This window comes from Sciurus vulgaris (assembly GCF_902686455.1).
Source record: "Sciurus vulgaris genome assembly, chromosome: 6".
NCBI classification, from domain to species: Eukaryota; Metazoa; Chordata; class Mammalia; order Rodentia; family Sciuridae; genus Sciurus; species Sciurus vulgaris.
In genome coordinates this window covers 78,398,637-78,413,741 of record NC_136466.1, presented here as the reverse complement: position 1 = coordinate 78,413,741, position 15,105 = coordinate 78,398,637, and the positions used below count along the sequence as shown (strand labels likewise).

The 15,105-nt window shown below is 34.4% G+C and overlaps 1 protein-coding gene and 1 pseudogene across 4 annotated transcripts in view; one reads left to right on the top strand and one right to left on the bottom strand.

Moving 5' to 3' along the window:
* Positions 1-15,105, bottom strand: part of FBXL17 (F-box and leucine rich repeat protein 17) — a 544,511-nt gene that overhangs the window by 424,486 nt on the left and 104,920 nt on the right. The gene's annotated exons all lie outside the window — the stretch shown is intronic.
* LOC306663772 (large ribosomal subunit protein uL22-like) lies at positions 9,633-11,180 on the top strand (annotated as a pseudogene). The gene has a single exon. The product of its transcript is annotated as a large ribosomal subunit protein uL22-like (transcript).

Sequence of the window (15,105 nt, the reverse complement as noted above, 5' to 3'; positions counted from 1 at the left end):
ATGTAGATGCTCCATTTTTGGAGGCATATATTTACAATCGTTATTTCTTGTTGATGTATGATTCCCTTAAGCAGTATGAAATGTCCTTCTTTATCTCTTCTAACTTTGGCTTGAAGTCCACTTTATCTGATATGATAGATCCCCCACGTATGTACGAAAATCAATCTTTCACCTTCATTCTGTGGATCTCTTTTCCTAGGAGGCGAGTCTCTTGAAGACAGCATATTGTTGGGTCTCTTTTTTTTTTAAATCCAATCTGCCAGTCTAAGTCTTCTGACTGATGAGCTTAAGTCATTAATATTCAGGGTTATTATTGATATATGATTTGTATTCCCAGTCATTTTGGTTTATTTTTGATTTTAACTTGACTCCCTTGATTAACCTTTTCTTTAGTTTAATTCCTCCCTTTGCTGGTTTTGGGTTTTGTTTGTTTGTTTGTTTGCTTTGTTTGTTTTCATTTCCTCCTCATGGAATAGTTTTCTAACAATGTTCTGCAGAGCAGTTTTCTAGTTGTGAATTCTTTTAACTTTTATCATGGAAGGTTTTTAATTCATCTTCAAATCTGAAGCTTAGTTTTCCTGGATATGAAATTATCCATTGGCATTTTTTTCAGAGCTTCAATATGTGTTCCAGGATTTCCTGGCAGCTGAGATCCGAATTGGTTTCTCCCTATAGTAATTTGAATTTTTTCTCTCACAGCCTTTAAAATTCTACCCTTATGCTATATATTAGTCATTCTCATTATAATGTGCGTTGGGGTGGTTCTGTTGTAATTTTGTACATTTGGGGTTCTGTAAGCCTCTTGTACTTGATTTTCCATTTCATTCTTTAGATTTGGGAAATTTTCTGACACTATGTCATTGAAAAGAATTGTGCATTCCTTTGATTTGTATCTCCACACCTTCACCTATCCCAATAAATCTTAAATTTGGTCTTTTCATGTTATCCCATATTTTTTGGAAGTTTTGTTCATGATTTCTTAACATCTTCTCTGTGTGGTTGGCTTTATTTTCAAGAATATATATTTTGTCTCCATTGTCTGAGGTACTATCTTGCAAGTGGTCTAGTCTATAGGTGATGCTTTCTATTAAATTCATAATTTGGTTTATTAATTCCTTCAAGTATTTCTGCTTGTTTTTTTTTCCACAATCTCTAACTCTTTAATGAAGTGATCTTTCACTTCCTGTAGTTTCTCTTTGATTTCACTCCTTATACTATCCTTTACTTTGCAGATCAGTTCAACTATGTACTTTCTAATTTCCTTCTCTGACATTTCTTCTACTGTGTTGTCTATGGATTCTATTGTTGAAACATCTTGGTTTGTTTGAGGCACTTTGCTCCCTCATTTTTAATGTTGTTTGTGTGTTCCCATCTACGGGATGGTATGGATCTGAGGCAGAACAGTTTCTACCTTATAATCTTAGTAGTGTCCGGAAGACTTCTACTACCTCACCTTTAAGGGGAAGACTACTATTAACAGCGCCCAATGCAAACAATATACAACCTTAAACTTAATAGCTCCTATTAAGGAGTCTACAGTTTTGTTGCAATAAACAGAAATGATGTGTTCAATTATTGTCTACAAGATAAACAGTAAGTTTGCTAAAAGGGTTTACCATTTCAAATGATGGATAGAAAGGGAACAGAAGTAGTATAAGATGTAATGTTTATAAGAAAGAAGAAGAAAAGAAATATGAAAATTTATAGTAAGAGTGAAGGAAGAATTAATAGAGGTTGGCTGTAAGCATGAGAGAAGTGAGAAAGAGAGTCCAGGGAGACAGATAAATGAGAGAAGAAAATATATAGTTTTTTTTTAAAGGTAAAAATATAAGAATACATAACCAAATTGTAATATACTATTCAGATATCCCATTATTCAATAAATTGGTGCATGAAAAATATTTGCATTCAAAGATAGTAGAGATGTGAGAAAAAGGGGAGGAAAGAGAAAAAAAAAAAAAAAAAAAGGAAAGTCTCTATGGAAAATTGCCCATTGCTTCTGTTGACTTTCAAAAATTTTTCTGTTTCCCTTCTCTGCCAGTAGGTGAAGTTGTCTGAAGCAGCTCCAGTCCCGAGGGTGCCAGACCAGTTGGCAGGACAAGTAGATAGTAAGATGCCCTCACTCCCCTTCTAGTCTTCCCACTCATTGTAGCTAGCCCCTTCTGTCCCTGCGTCCTTCAGGACTCATTGAGCTGGAGAGAGTCCAGTTTTCTCCAGTTTCTCCAACCTGAACTCCCCTCTCCCCTCCCCAGGAACTGTCCCAAGTCTCCAGCTTTCCACAGGCTTGCCAGACCCAGACTGGCCACACAAACCCAGTTGTAATTGAATGGCCTGGGCTTCAGCTTCCCCAGGCTCTACCTTGCTGCAGTCCCAGGATCTCTATGCAGTTCCAACTTGCAGAGACCACCAGTGATGTACTCACACAAAGAAGCAAGCTATCCTACAAAGAGGTCACCAGATAGCAGCCACTAGCACCCAAAGCAGGAAGACCCTGGGTGCAACCAGACCTGCAGGTACCCTGACAATATATTTCTAGGCCCTAGCCAGTGTCCCCAGACTGAGGCAGCCATGCCCCAAGATGGTCAGAGTAGCTGCAGCAAACCTGCAGGCCCCTTGGCCCTGGACTCCCAGACTCCAGCTGGTGCCCCAAAATGGTGGTGGTCACATGCAACCAAACCTGCGAGTACCCTGACAATGAACTTCCAGGCAGCAAGGGGTAGCAGGCACTGTACGGGCAGTCTGTGGCTGGTCTACAGGCAAATGGCAGGCACTCAGTGGGTGATGCTGGGTAGACATTGGGTGGCAAGCAATGTGTAGACTAAAGGTGGGCAACGGGCAGCAAAAGACAGGCAAATGGGTACCCAGTAGGTGCCACAGAGGTCAACAAGAGATCTGCAAGTGAAAGGCAAGCCATATACTGGCAAAGGGCTGATAATTGAGTGGACAAACAGGGGGCAAAGAATAAGGGATCAGTGGGCAGTGAGGGCTGTCTCACAGAGAAACACTTTCCTCTGCTTGAATCCCAGGTCACAGAGCAACAAGGAACGCAGCCTCCTTCTAGTTTACCATCTTATGTCCTCATTTTTATATTTCTTAAAGCATAAAATATCACCTCTTCACCTTAAGTTCTTAGTATTACAGAAGTACTATTTTACCATTTAACAGTTGTTCCAGAGTCCATGTAACTTACCAATGTAACTCAATTCCTTTCTGTACTCTTTACAAGAAAAAACGAATAAGGTAGCTCAGATCATGCTACCAGCTGATCTCCCTATTCATCCCACCCTCCCTAGTTTTAACATACATCATTAACCATTAGAGAAAATTAGAACTAGCAATAATTTAAGAAGTAATTAGGCAAATATGAACACAGTTAATTTGTAAAGAAAAGTTCACATGGAAATAATAATCACCTTTTTACACAGCACAGGTATCCTTACAGGTACTCATGGAAATAATTAAGGCATGAATTTATAGATTCTAGAATTTCAAATTTTTGGAATGTTCAAGTTGTGTCACATTAAAGAAACCTACTGGTAAATGAGATAGATATAATACTTTTTTTGAGGTGCTGGAGATTTGAACCCAGGGCCGTGTGCTTGTAAGGCAAACACTCTACCAACTGAGCTATATCCCCAGCCCAATATGATACTTTTTAACAAACACAAACTGTGTTTCTATTAAAGGTAGAATAACAGATATTTTTAAGTTCCAAGATATTCAAAAATGATTGCTCTGATTGAGCCTGAATTAGATTATATATTCTCTGGTGTTTTAGAGGAGACAAGACATCAATTACTAATCTCTAGACCTTTCTGCCTATACATAGTTTCCTCCCAAACTCAATACCCACCTGGAGAGTAAACTCTGTCCCCCTTGCTTTTCTCTTCCCACCTCTGTGAGCATGTTTGCCGATTTGGCAAGAATCTGAAATCACCACCATCGGGAACACAACAGACATCACTGAACTGAACACTGACAGAAATAGAAATCATAAATGCCTCTAATTTCTCAAACAGTTCTTTTAACTGTGATATTTAAGAGTAACTAAAGAAGTTATAGTATGTTGATATGCAGAATAATAATTTATAAGATATAACTTTATAAAATATTTCCTCCATAAAGATTAGCTAAATAATAATGATAAAGAAAAAATATATAGCCCTACCCTCTGCCTTTTCCAATAGAGCTATCAGAGGCACTGCATTAGGCTATTCAGAAAATCACTAAGTCCCAATGCTTATGCTAATTCTCATGTCCTCCTTCTTGAAGTTGAAATGTGTGTGTGGGAAGGCTATTTGGTCACAATTTATTACAATATGACTGTGTAATCTGTATACTAAATGTGTTGCTTCATACACATATCTATGATATTTGAAATAACTTAGTTTGGCTTTAATGAGTGTAACAATGGACTCATGTAATTTGATGGAAAAGAATGTTAGGTGTTCTCTCCATCAGAGAGATTATTTAAGCCATCCTGAAAAAAAACTGAATATACATATATCTGAATACATATTATTTATAAGTTACTCTTTGGCATACTGAAATACGTCATCTTGAAATCTTGAAGAATATTAAGATACAACATAATCGTGGCAGAACACAATTATTCTAAAAATAGATGTGACTGAAGGCTTAGCATGTAGTATATTTTAATATACATACACACATCATAAAATAAATTTTAACTTTTTCATTTGGTTGTTCCTATAATCTATTCTTTGTTATATTTTATAAAACCATAAATATAGAAACTGATATGATTATTGATGCTTGTTCACTGATTCTTACATGTTGGCAGATTCAAAGGTACATTTATAAAAGAGAAAGAATAAGTTTGAGGTGTTTTTGTTTTTTTAAAGCAGTATAGTTAAGTTATTTTTCATTCATTAGCAATAGGTTTTACTAGTTTGTGAGAATTTAACTTAATTCTGAGCTTGTGTCACTGAAATGACTGATCTGCCCATAATAAAATCTAGATCTATCTACCAGAAAACAACAAAGACAGGATATCATTTTTAACATGAGACATATTTATTTCCACACATTAAGTCTATTTCCACAACTTTTGTGGCTTTAAACTGGTTGAAAATAGGATAACAGGGATCTATAATATAAATTCTTCTGAAGGATACTATCTAGAAAAGTAGTCAACATAAGACTACCCAGGATGTATTCCTAAAAATAGTAACACAAAGAGAATTTTTTTGATACACATAAAATGTATTGGTTTTCCATACAGAATTTAAAAGAAGTCCTAGTGACACAAATTAGATCTCAGCAACCAATTAAAAAAAAAAAAACAATAAAAATTTGAAATGTTACAGCCAGCCTCTCAGTCTTATAGTTTCCTCCATACTGTATCAGTTAGAAATGAATAAATTAACATGTGAAGGGGCTCTGTAAAAATGTTGCTTAAAAAAAGTGAAAAACTTCTAAAATTTAAGACATGTTCAATTTCTTGGGGTCAAAAATGTATATGAGACATAAAAACATAAGAAAACAAAAGGCAAAAGGAATTCTCAAATAAAAAGAATCATATAAGTATACAGAGTACCTAAAAGGATTTTTTTAAAGCTAGTATAATAAAAATTTAAATACCAGAAGGCAATGTAACAAAATACTATTTTTAAGGTTATTTGTTACTAATAGTTTTTTAACCTCAGTGAAGATAAAACTTGATTCTCAGTTACCTGTCAAGATGATAAATTCTGTCAACTACTGGTTTTCTCCACAAAAATCAATCCCCCCAAAATTGTAGCATTGTGTGGAAAGTAGTTATAGTACACTCAAAAAAAAAAAAAAGAAGAAAGAAAGAAAATAGGCTGTGGGTGTAGCTGTATGGTAGAGCATGTGCTTAGCAAATATGCAAGACCCTGGGTTCAAGGACCAAAGGCTTGGGGGAGGAAAAACAAAATTATATATGTTGGCATCAAGGTGCTACGACCCACTTAGGGAGAGAATAGGTTTTGCGAAAAATTTTCCATGCTACTCTTAACTCTCTTTAAGGAAAGGCAAATCATACACCAACATCACATCCTGGAAAATAGACAGCAGAGTTCGTGTCAGCAAGGTAACACAGAACTGCTTAAGGGACCTTATAAAGTGAAGGTAAAATCTATACGTAGAGAAGACACAGAGCACGAACAACAGGGATTCAGTAATGCCAGGAGTTCTCTGCCAGATTAACAATAATCACAGGCTGGACTTTGGCCCTTGCCAATTCACGTTACCATACAAAGTAAGTATATGGTAGGAATAAGATTTAGTCTAGAAGTCAGTTAGGAAGAACATAAATCTATTTAGGAAATTTTAAACTCTAAACATAGATAGGAGTGAAGACAGGAGACAGGAAGTGGAAGCAGAGAGGGAGACAGGGAGTTCTTATACTCCCAGGTTTCTCACAGACCAGTTATGCCAGTCAGACACACAAAACGAAAGACAACTAAGCAAGAGATTCTTGTAAATGCAGCTGCTATCCTGGATTTCAGGAAACAAATTGTGCCAATGGACATTGAAGCCAGAAGAGGCAATGGCCACTAGATGGCACCAGATCACAGCAAGGATCAGGACAAATCTGATGCTGAGCCCAGCCCACAGAACTCCTGGCTGTGGAGCTACACAAGTTTGCTCTAGTCGTTTCATCAATCATACAGTGTTCTCCTTTACATCACTGCAAAATAAAACTACATTGTCTTGTATATCTTTTTAAGTAGAATTATTGGAATAGATGTACCAATAATTTTAAATAAACATTAAAAAGTTAAGGAAATAAGGAAAGATATTAGCAAAGTAATAATAATAAATCACTAAAAATAATGCCAAATATTGGCAAGAAAAATATAACAAATGTGATTTAAAATAAAATAGATGAAATGAATAGCAGGATAGATACAGCAAAAGATAAATTATTGATTTAGAAACCATGATGTGTTTTGAAATGCAAAGCTAATTCAATACATCATTAATACAAGAAAAACAAGTCATAAATTTTATTATTTTTTCATGATTGAAAAATAAAGCCTAAAATATAATGCACAATAACTTACTTAAACTGGTAAAAGCTATATACAAGAATATTTTTCTACCTGAATTTAGCTGAATATCTGCTAATGGAAATCAGTAACAAAATAAATTCAAAAATTTTTCAGTTTTTAATTTTCCTCACTTTCTTACCTCTCACTACTCACTACGCAAAACTCCTAAACCATATATAACCAATTAAGAATCTTGTTACACCAACTTACTGTCTAATTTGAGGCTCCATAAACTTAGCAAAAAATAGGTGTTAAAAAACCTATATGAACATTATTATTAATAGAGAACCTGTATTCCTTTTTAAGATCAGGAACAAAAAGGAGACTACTAGGATCAATTCTCTTGAATACAGTTCTAGAGGTCTTGGCCAAAATAAAATGGAAAAGAATATTGATGAAGATTGGAAAAAAAAAAAATTATTATTTTTAGGTGATACAACTATTCACCTAATATAATTTTTTTTTATATTTCAGAAAAAAATTCAGTGAAAGCAAGACAAAGGGTTCTTATTCTACAGTTGTAAACTCTAATGTTTCAATAAATTTGGGTGGGAAAATAGTTTTTAAATTCAATTTCTATTTGAAATACTTCTATTTACTTTCTCCAACCTCCATTATACTTCTACCTTCACTAATCTCTATCTATATAATTTCCTTTAATTATCAATATTTGGCAATAAACCACAGTAGTTCTCACCAATAGAAGTCAAAGGTGTTTCCATATCATAGAATAGTTGTTGCAGATATCTTGAAATAGCATTAATGTTCACTGCCATCTCAAACTTACCATAGTTATTAGTCAAAGGTATTATTTAATTTGATAAAAGAGAAGCACACCACCATTTGACCCAGCTATCCCACTCCTTGGCCTATACCCAAAGGACTTAAAATCAGCATACTACAGAGATACAGCCACATCAATGTTCATAGCTGCTCAATTCACAATAGCCAGACTGTGGAACCAACCTAGATGTCCTTCAATTGATGAATGGATAAAGAAACTGTGGTATATATATACAATGGAATATTACTCAGCCATAAAGAATGATAAAATTATGGCATTTGCAGGCAAATGGATGAAATTGGAGAATATCATGCTAAGTGAGATAAGCCAATCTCAAAAAGCCAAAGGACGAATGATATCACTAATAAGTGGATGATGACTCATAATGGGGGGAAGGAAGGGTTAGTGTTAGGGTTAGAGTTAGGGTTAGGGAGGGGGGCAAGTATGGAGGAAGGAAACACTGTATAGAGGGAAAAGAGAGGTGGGAGGGGTGGGGGAAGGGAAAAAATAACAGAATGAATCAAACAACATTACTGTATGTAAATTTATGATTACACAAATGGTATGCCTTTACGCCATGTACAGAGAAACAACATGTATCCCATTTGTTTACAATAAAAAATTTTTAAAAATAAAAAAATTTTTAAAAAACTCTACACTAAGAATACAAATAATCCAATCAACAAATGGGCTAAGGAAATGAACAGACACTTCACAGAAGAAGATGTACAAGCAATCAACAGATATATGAAAAATGTTCAACATCTCTAGTAATAAGAGAAATGCAAATCAAAACTACCCTAAGATTCCATCTCACCCCAATTAGAATGGCGATTATCAAGAACATAAGCAACAATAGGTGTTGGCGAGGATGTGGGGAGAAAGGTACACTCATACATTGCTGGTGGGGTTGCAAACTAGTGCAGCCACTCTGGAAAGCAGTATGGAGATTCCTCAGAAAGCTTGGAATGAACCACCATTTGACCCAGCTATCCACTCCTTGGCCTATACCCAAAGGACTTAAAATCAGCATACTACAGAGATACAGCCACATCAATGTTCATAGCTGCTCAATTCACCACAGCCAGATTGTGGAACCAACCTAGATGCACCTTCAGTTGATGAATGGATAAAGAAACTGTGGCATATATAATACAATGGAATATTACTCTGCCATGAAGAATGATAAATTATGGCATTTGCAGGCAAATGGATGAAATTGGAGAATATCATGCTAAGTGAGTTAAGCCAATCTCAAAAAACTAAAGGACGAATGATCTCGCTGATAAGCAGATGAGGACATATAATGGGGGAAGGAGGGGTTAGCATTAGGGTTAGGGTTAGGTTTAGGGTTAGGATAAGGAGGGTGGTAGGTAAGAATGGAGGAAGGAAGGACTGTATAGAGGGAAAAGAGGGGTGGGAGGGGTGGGGGGAAGGGAAAAAAATAACAGAATGAATCAAGCAACATTGCCCTATGTAAATTTATGATTTTTAATAAAAAAAGATACCAGAAAAAAAAAAAGAGAAGCACACATCTATGAATTTTAACACTATCCTGAGGAAGTTCCCATAGACTTCTCCAGGTTGCCAAGTGTTCAAGAAATTAACTTTAAAAATCATGATGAAGGGGAAGTAATCATCTCTATTCAAAAAAAAAAAAATGCCCAATGCAACTTGCAGTGTTTAATATGAAGTATTCTAAAGAATCTCAGGCTGGGGATAAAGCTCAGTTGGTAGAGTACTTGCCTCAAAAGCACAAGGCCCTGGGTTCAATCCGAGCACCGCAAAAAAAAAAAAAAAAAAAGAAGAATCTCTACTCTTCCTATATGCAGCATGAGGTGATCTGTGAAAAATGGTCTGCTCTCTTGACCCGGAAAACCCCCCAAAATCATGCAGATCAAGAGGTTCAAATCTTCATGTTCACTTTGCAGGCCATCGAGAGTATGCATATCTGAAAAGCCACCAAGCACCCGAAAGATATCACTTTAAAGAAGCAATGTGTGCCATTTTGGTGTTACAATGGTGGAGTCGGGAGATGTGCCCAGGCCAAACATTGGGGCTGGACACAGGGTGGTAGCCCAAAAAGAGTGCTCAATTTTTTGCTGCACATTCTTAAAAATGCAGAGTAATGCTGAATTTAAGGGGTTAAATGAAGATTCTCTGATTATTGAACATATATATCCAGGTAACAAAGCACCCAAGATGTGCCACCATAGTTACAGAACTCATGGTCGGATTAACCCATACAGGGTTCCTTCCCCCTGCCTCATTGAGATAATCTTAATTGAAAAGGAACAAATTTTTCCTAAACCAGAAGAGGCTGCACATAAGAAAAAGATATCCCTGAAGAACTAAAGAAACAAAAATTTATGGCATGGGAATAAATTCAGTATAAAATAAATGCAAATGCAAATACAAGTAAAAAAACCTCAACTTTGTGCACCTCATTATCAATTAACTCTTTTAGTTTCCAACCAACTCAGAAGAAAGACAAGTACTCTTGTCCCAGTATGACTTCTACAATTTAAAAGCACCAAAAACATTGAAAGGGTCAGGTGCTCTATACCAATAGATCAAAAGATAGAAAACAATGGGGGACCCTTAATTATTTAAAACTGGCCAAGAGAACATAGATGAAAAAATAGTCAACTTTATAAATCATTATACAACGTAGCAAGATGATCCCTGTTTGTATGCTAGCTCTATTTTCCAATGTTTATAAAATATAGGAATAACTGGGCTAACAATGAAAATAAAGGGATTTCAATTCTTGATAAGCTGAAATTTTCTGACACACAAGTGAATTAAAGAGGTATTCAGGGTTTTCATCTAGAACACATTTTCATTTGTTAAAAAAGGTTCAAGGATGAGTGCAAAGATTAGCTCTCCAAGTCTGCCAGCTCCTTTATTGACCCATGGTAATTACTTTAGTAGGAGAAATCTTAGTATAAAATATCAATTATACTCTTGTAATTTCAATTAAAGATGAATAAACCAATTTTTTTCTACTTTCCTAGTTTACATTTCCTCATCCTATATAAGTAAATACAAAAAACTGAATTATAAGCAATATTTGAGAAATATATTTTCAACTTTTATTTACACTGTCATAGTCAAAGTCTTATTTCTTTTATCCATGACCCATGAGTTTATTCTACACTAAAAGACTATATATTAATGGTGTCAAGAACATAACACTCTACTAAGAAGCAATAAAATAATTTAGGTGTTTTTTAATCAATGATTTGCCTCCATTAAAAAGATCTTTCCTGTTTTCATAGTTGGACACCCAATTATTCCATTGAACTTTTAGTTACTTTGATATGACTAAGCTAAGCTAGCACTTATTTTATTGTTTGAAATAATAATTTATCAGTCATTCTATTTAATCAGGGTAAGAAAACAAAAATTATTTGCGCTTCTCGTAATTAAAGGAATTACAATTTGATGTTTAAAAATATCAATCTAAATCTAGATGTTCGACTCAATTTACATATTTTCAAATGACAGAACCAAAAAACCATTATTACCAATACTAGTTACTCTTCTCAATAATTCTTATACCCAGAATATATTAAACCCAATACTTAATAATGACCTCAACAATTCTTATACCCAGAATATATTAAACCCAATACTTAATAATGATTTAATGAATAAAATCAACACCTACAAAGAAGATCCTACTTAGGATTTCTCAACATTTCATTCATTTTTGTTCTCTATGCCATTAAGAAATAATCAACCATTGTTCTCAGGGCTCACATATACAGTAACATGCTTATTTTCATCAAAACTAACAGCATTTGCACCACTATTAAAAGTCTTAATAATCTTTTGAAAAACAATAATCACCCTATCATCAGACTTATTTTCATTTTTATTTGAGCAACTTATTATAAACCAGAACATCTCAAAAATTAAGATGAATGCAAATCACACCTTGTTAAGACACAGATCTCAGCAGGTGGGACCCTTGACTGCTTAAACTTCTACATTTTCTTTTTTTCCTAAAGTTATCTAATGTTTTAAATTTATTTTTAATTGACACATAATAATATACAGTTATAATATTACAATGTGACATTTCAATACTCATAACAAAGTATAATGATTAGATTTGAATAACTGGCATATCAATCACCCCAAACATTTTTCATTTCTGTAATGGGAACTTTCAAAATCCTCTTACTAACCTATTTTTAAATATTCAATTGTTGTCAACCATAGTTTAACCTACAGTGCTACAGAACATTAAAAATTATTTCTCCTCTCCAACTGCATCCTGTATCTCTTTACCCATCTTCTCTCCATCCTCTCTGCCTCCCCGCCACCAACTTTACCTTTCCCAGCCTGGAAATACCTCTTCTGTACTCTACTTCTATGAGATCAATTTATTCCACTTTCAAATATAAATGAGAAACATACAGTATTTGTCCTTCTGTGCCTGACTTGCTCCACTTAATATAATGTCCTCCAGGCCTCATCAACATTGCCATAAATGATATGATTTCTTTCTTTTATGATTAATATTCCATTGTGCATAATACTCTTAATTTTTCCATTTATCCAACATGGATACCTAGATTTATTCCGTATCTTAGCTATCATAAAAAAAATTGCTGTACAAACATGGAAGTACAGATATCTCTTTGACATACTGATTTCATTTTTTTGGGATAGTCTCCCAGTAGGGGGATAGCTAGATCATATGGTAGTTCTATTTCTAGGTTTTTGATGAGCCTCCATGCTACTTTCCTAATGGATATACTAATTTAGTAATGGCTGTATACTGCTAGTTCTCAGATCATATTTTCAGTTGCAAGGTTAAGACTATAATCAAGTTTAACTCTTACAGAGATGTAATATAGCTCTTCATATAAATAAATATAATTATCCCGTTTTCTCCAGTATATATATTCCAATATCCCCACGAGATGCCTTAAGCCATGGACAGACTCAAACCTTACATATACTGCTTTTTTTTTCCCTATGTAAACATATCTATGATAAAATTTAGTTTATAAATTAGGCAAGAGGAAGAGATTACTAACAAATAATAAAACAGTATGCTATAATAAAGGTGAATGAGGCCTCTTCAAAATATTTTATTATACTGTGCTCAACTTTCTCTTGTAATAATGTGAAATTATAAGTGATGAGTCAAAATGAAGTGAATAACATAGGCATTGTGATGGGAGCATTAAGCTACAACATAGGGGTACCTTGAAACAACCTGTTAACCAAGATGACTTCTATGTGGACTAACAAGTGGGTGATGAATAGCTAGGGGATAGATATGCTCAGGGAAGGGATGATTCAGGTCCCAGGTAAAAGGGAGTGGGACACTGAAGATTTTATCATACTCAGAACATCAAGCAATTGAAAACTTATTTATTTCTGAAACTTTCTGTTCAATGCTTGTAGACCACAACAGACTAACTGAAACCATAGAAAGTGCAAACCACAGATAAGAGGAGAGTACTTAAGGAGTTGTCCTTAAGCTTTTTCTTACTCAGGTAAACTATTTTCAAATCTTTCTTATTCCTGGACTTTGCAAAGTGGACAGACGAAGAATGGTAATGTTGAAGCACAGATAAAAAATATTGGGAAGGGAACCGTATATAAAAATATATAAGGAAGATCAGTGGAGTAGAAGTAGGAGAACAAGAGAGAGGGAGGAAGGAAGGGAAGGGGAAAGAAATGTGGAATGAATCTTACAGAATCATGCTAGATACATACATAATTGTACCAAAGAGAAGATCTCCATTATTTATACATAGAAAGTACCAATCAAATACAAATAAAAGAGTGAAAGGAGAGGGAGGAGGGAGAAAAGGTGGAGAGAGGAAGAAAGAAAGTAGGAGGGGGAATGGGGGCTGAAATCAAATTCCTGGCAGGTTTGATTTTGTTAAAAGGAACCCAAATACTATGAACAATTGTAATTTACCTAATAATATATATAGTATTTTAAAATATAAATATAGCCCAAAATTGCTTGAAATCTTATCCTGTAGCTTTAGGTAAGGAATAATTATTAGCAATAACTACATCACTAATTTTAAAGTTTGAATAATGAAAAATAATTTTTAATACTCTAATGATTGGAAAAATTTAGATTCATTCTACAGCAAAAAAGTTGCTTAAAACTAAGTTTTCTACAACAAAAAAGGTATTCAAAGAGCAGTTTTCTAATGATCAAAGGTATTTAACATTAAAAATACATTCACAATTTCCTAGCAACATATTATCAGTAGATACTAGAGTACTATTAAAATCTAGTTGGCAGCCAGGCATGGTGTCACATGCCTGTAATCCCAGCAGCTCGAGAGGCTGAGGCAGGAGAATTACAAATTCAAAGTCAGCCTCAGTAAAAGCAAGGCCCTAAGCAACTCAGTAACACCCTGTCTCTCAATAATATACAAAATAGGGCTGGGGATGTGGCTCAGTGGTTGAGTGCCCCTGAATTCAATTCCCAGTACCCACTCCAAAATCTCATTGGCAATTAAAAAAAAAAGTTTCCCTGAAGAAAAATAATGAAAAGCTGAATTAAAAATAAGAAAAACTAAAGACTTTTATCAATCATCATATATCTAACATTATACTATATAGTTTAAATAGCAAACACCTATAAGTGTTAACATCTAAATTGTCAAAGCATTTCCAAAAATTCCTGCATAATATACACAGTTAGTCTTATTCTGGATTGGTAAGGGCTATCAATTCTTTTAAACAGCAAATGCCACCTTCAAAATAACTTAAAGTCTGGGAATGTATTTTCTAAAATGTTCACCTTACTGTAATTCCAAATTTTCTACATTTATACAAGGAAATCTAATTTTTTCCCAAAAGACTCCTAGTATTTATGTACAACAGAAAATCTACATTTTTGAAACAGATATCCATAGAATTCTCCAAATATAGCAAAGGCAATATCTCAGACATGTTTTGGAACTCATCTATAAAACAGACCAGATTTTTACTACTGAACTAGAATAAAAAACTTCATGTTCTGTGTGTATGTGCATGTAATTATATATAGCCAAAAAATATCCAACTTCTAGTTTATATAAAGATTAACAAATTTATGTGGCTGGAAATTTTTTAGTTATGTAAATTGTCAATGTTTTGAGATTTGCAGGGTGTTATTTAATCCTATACTTCCTAGTCATTACTAATGTACCTTGGTAAAGTTATCTTTATATTCATTTCCCATTTTCTACTACATGGAGTAAATTGTTTCCCTGCCTTTTATTCAACATATACTCTGTGTTATGGTTT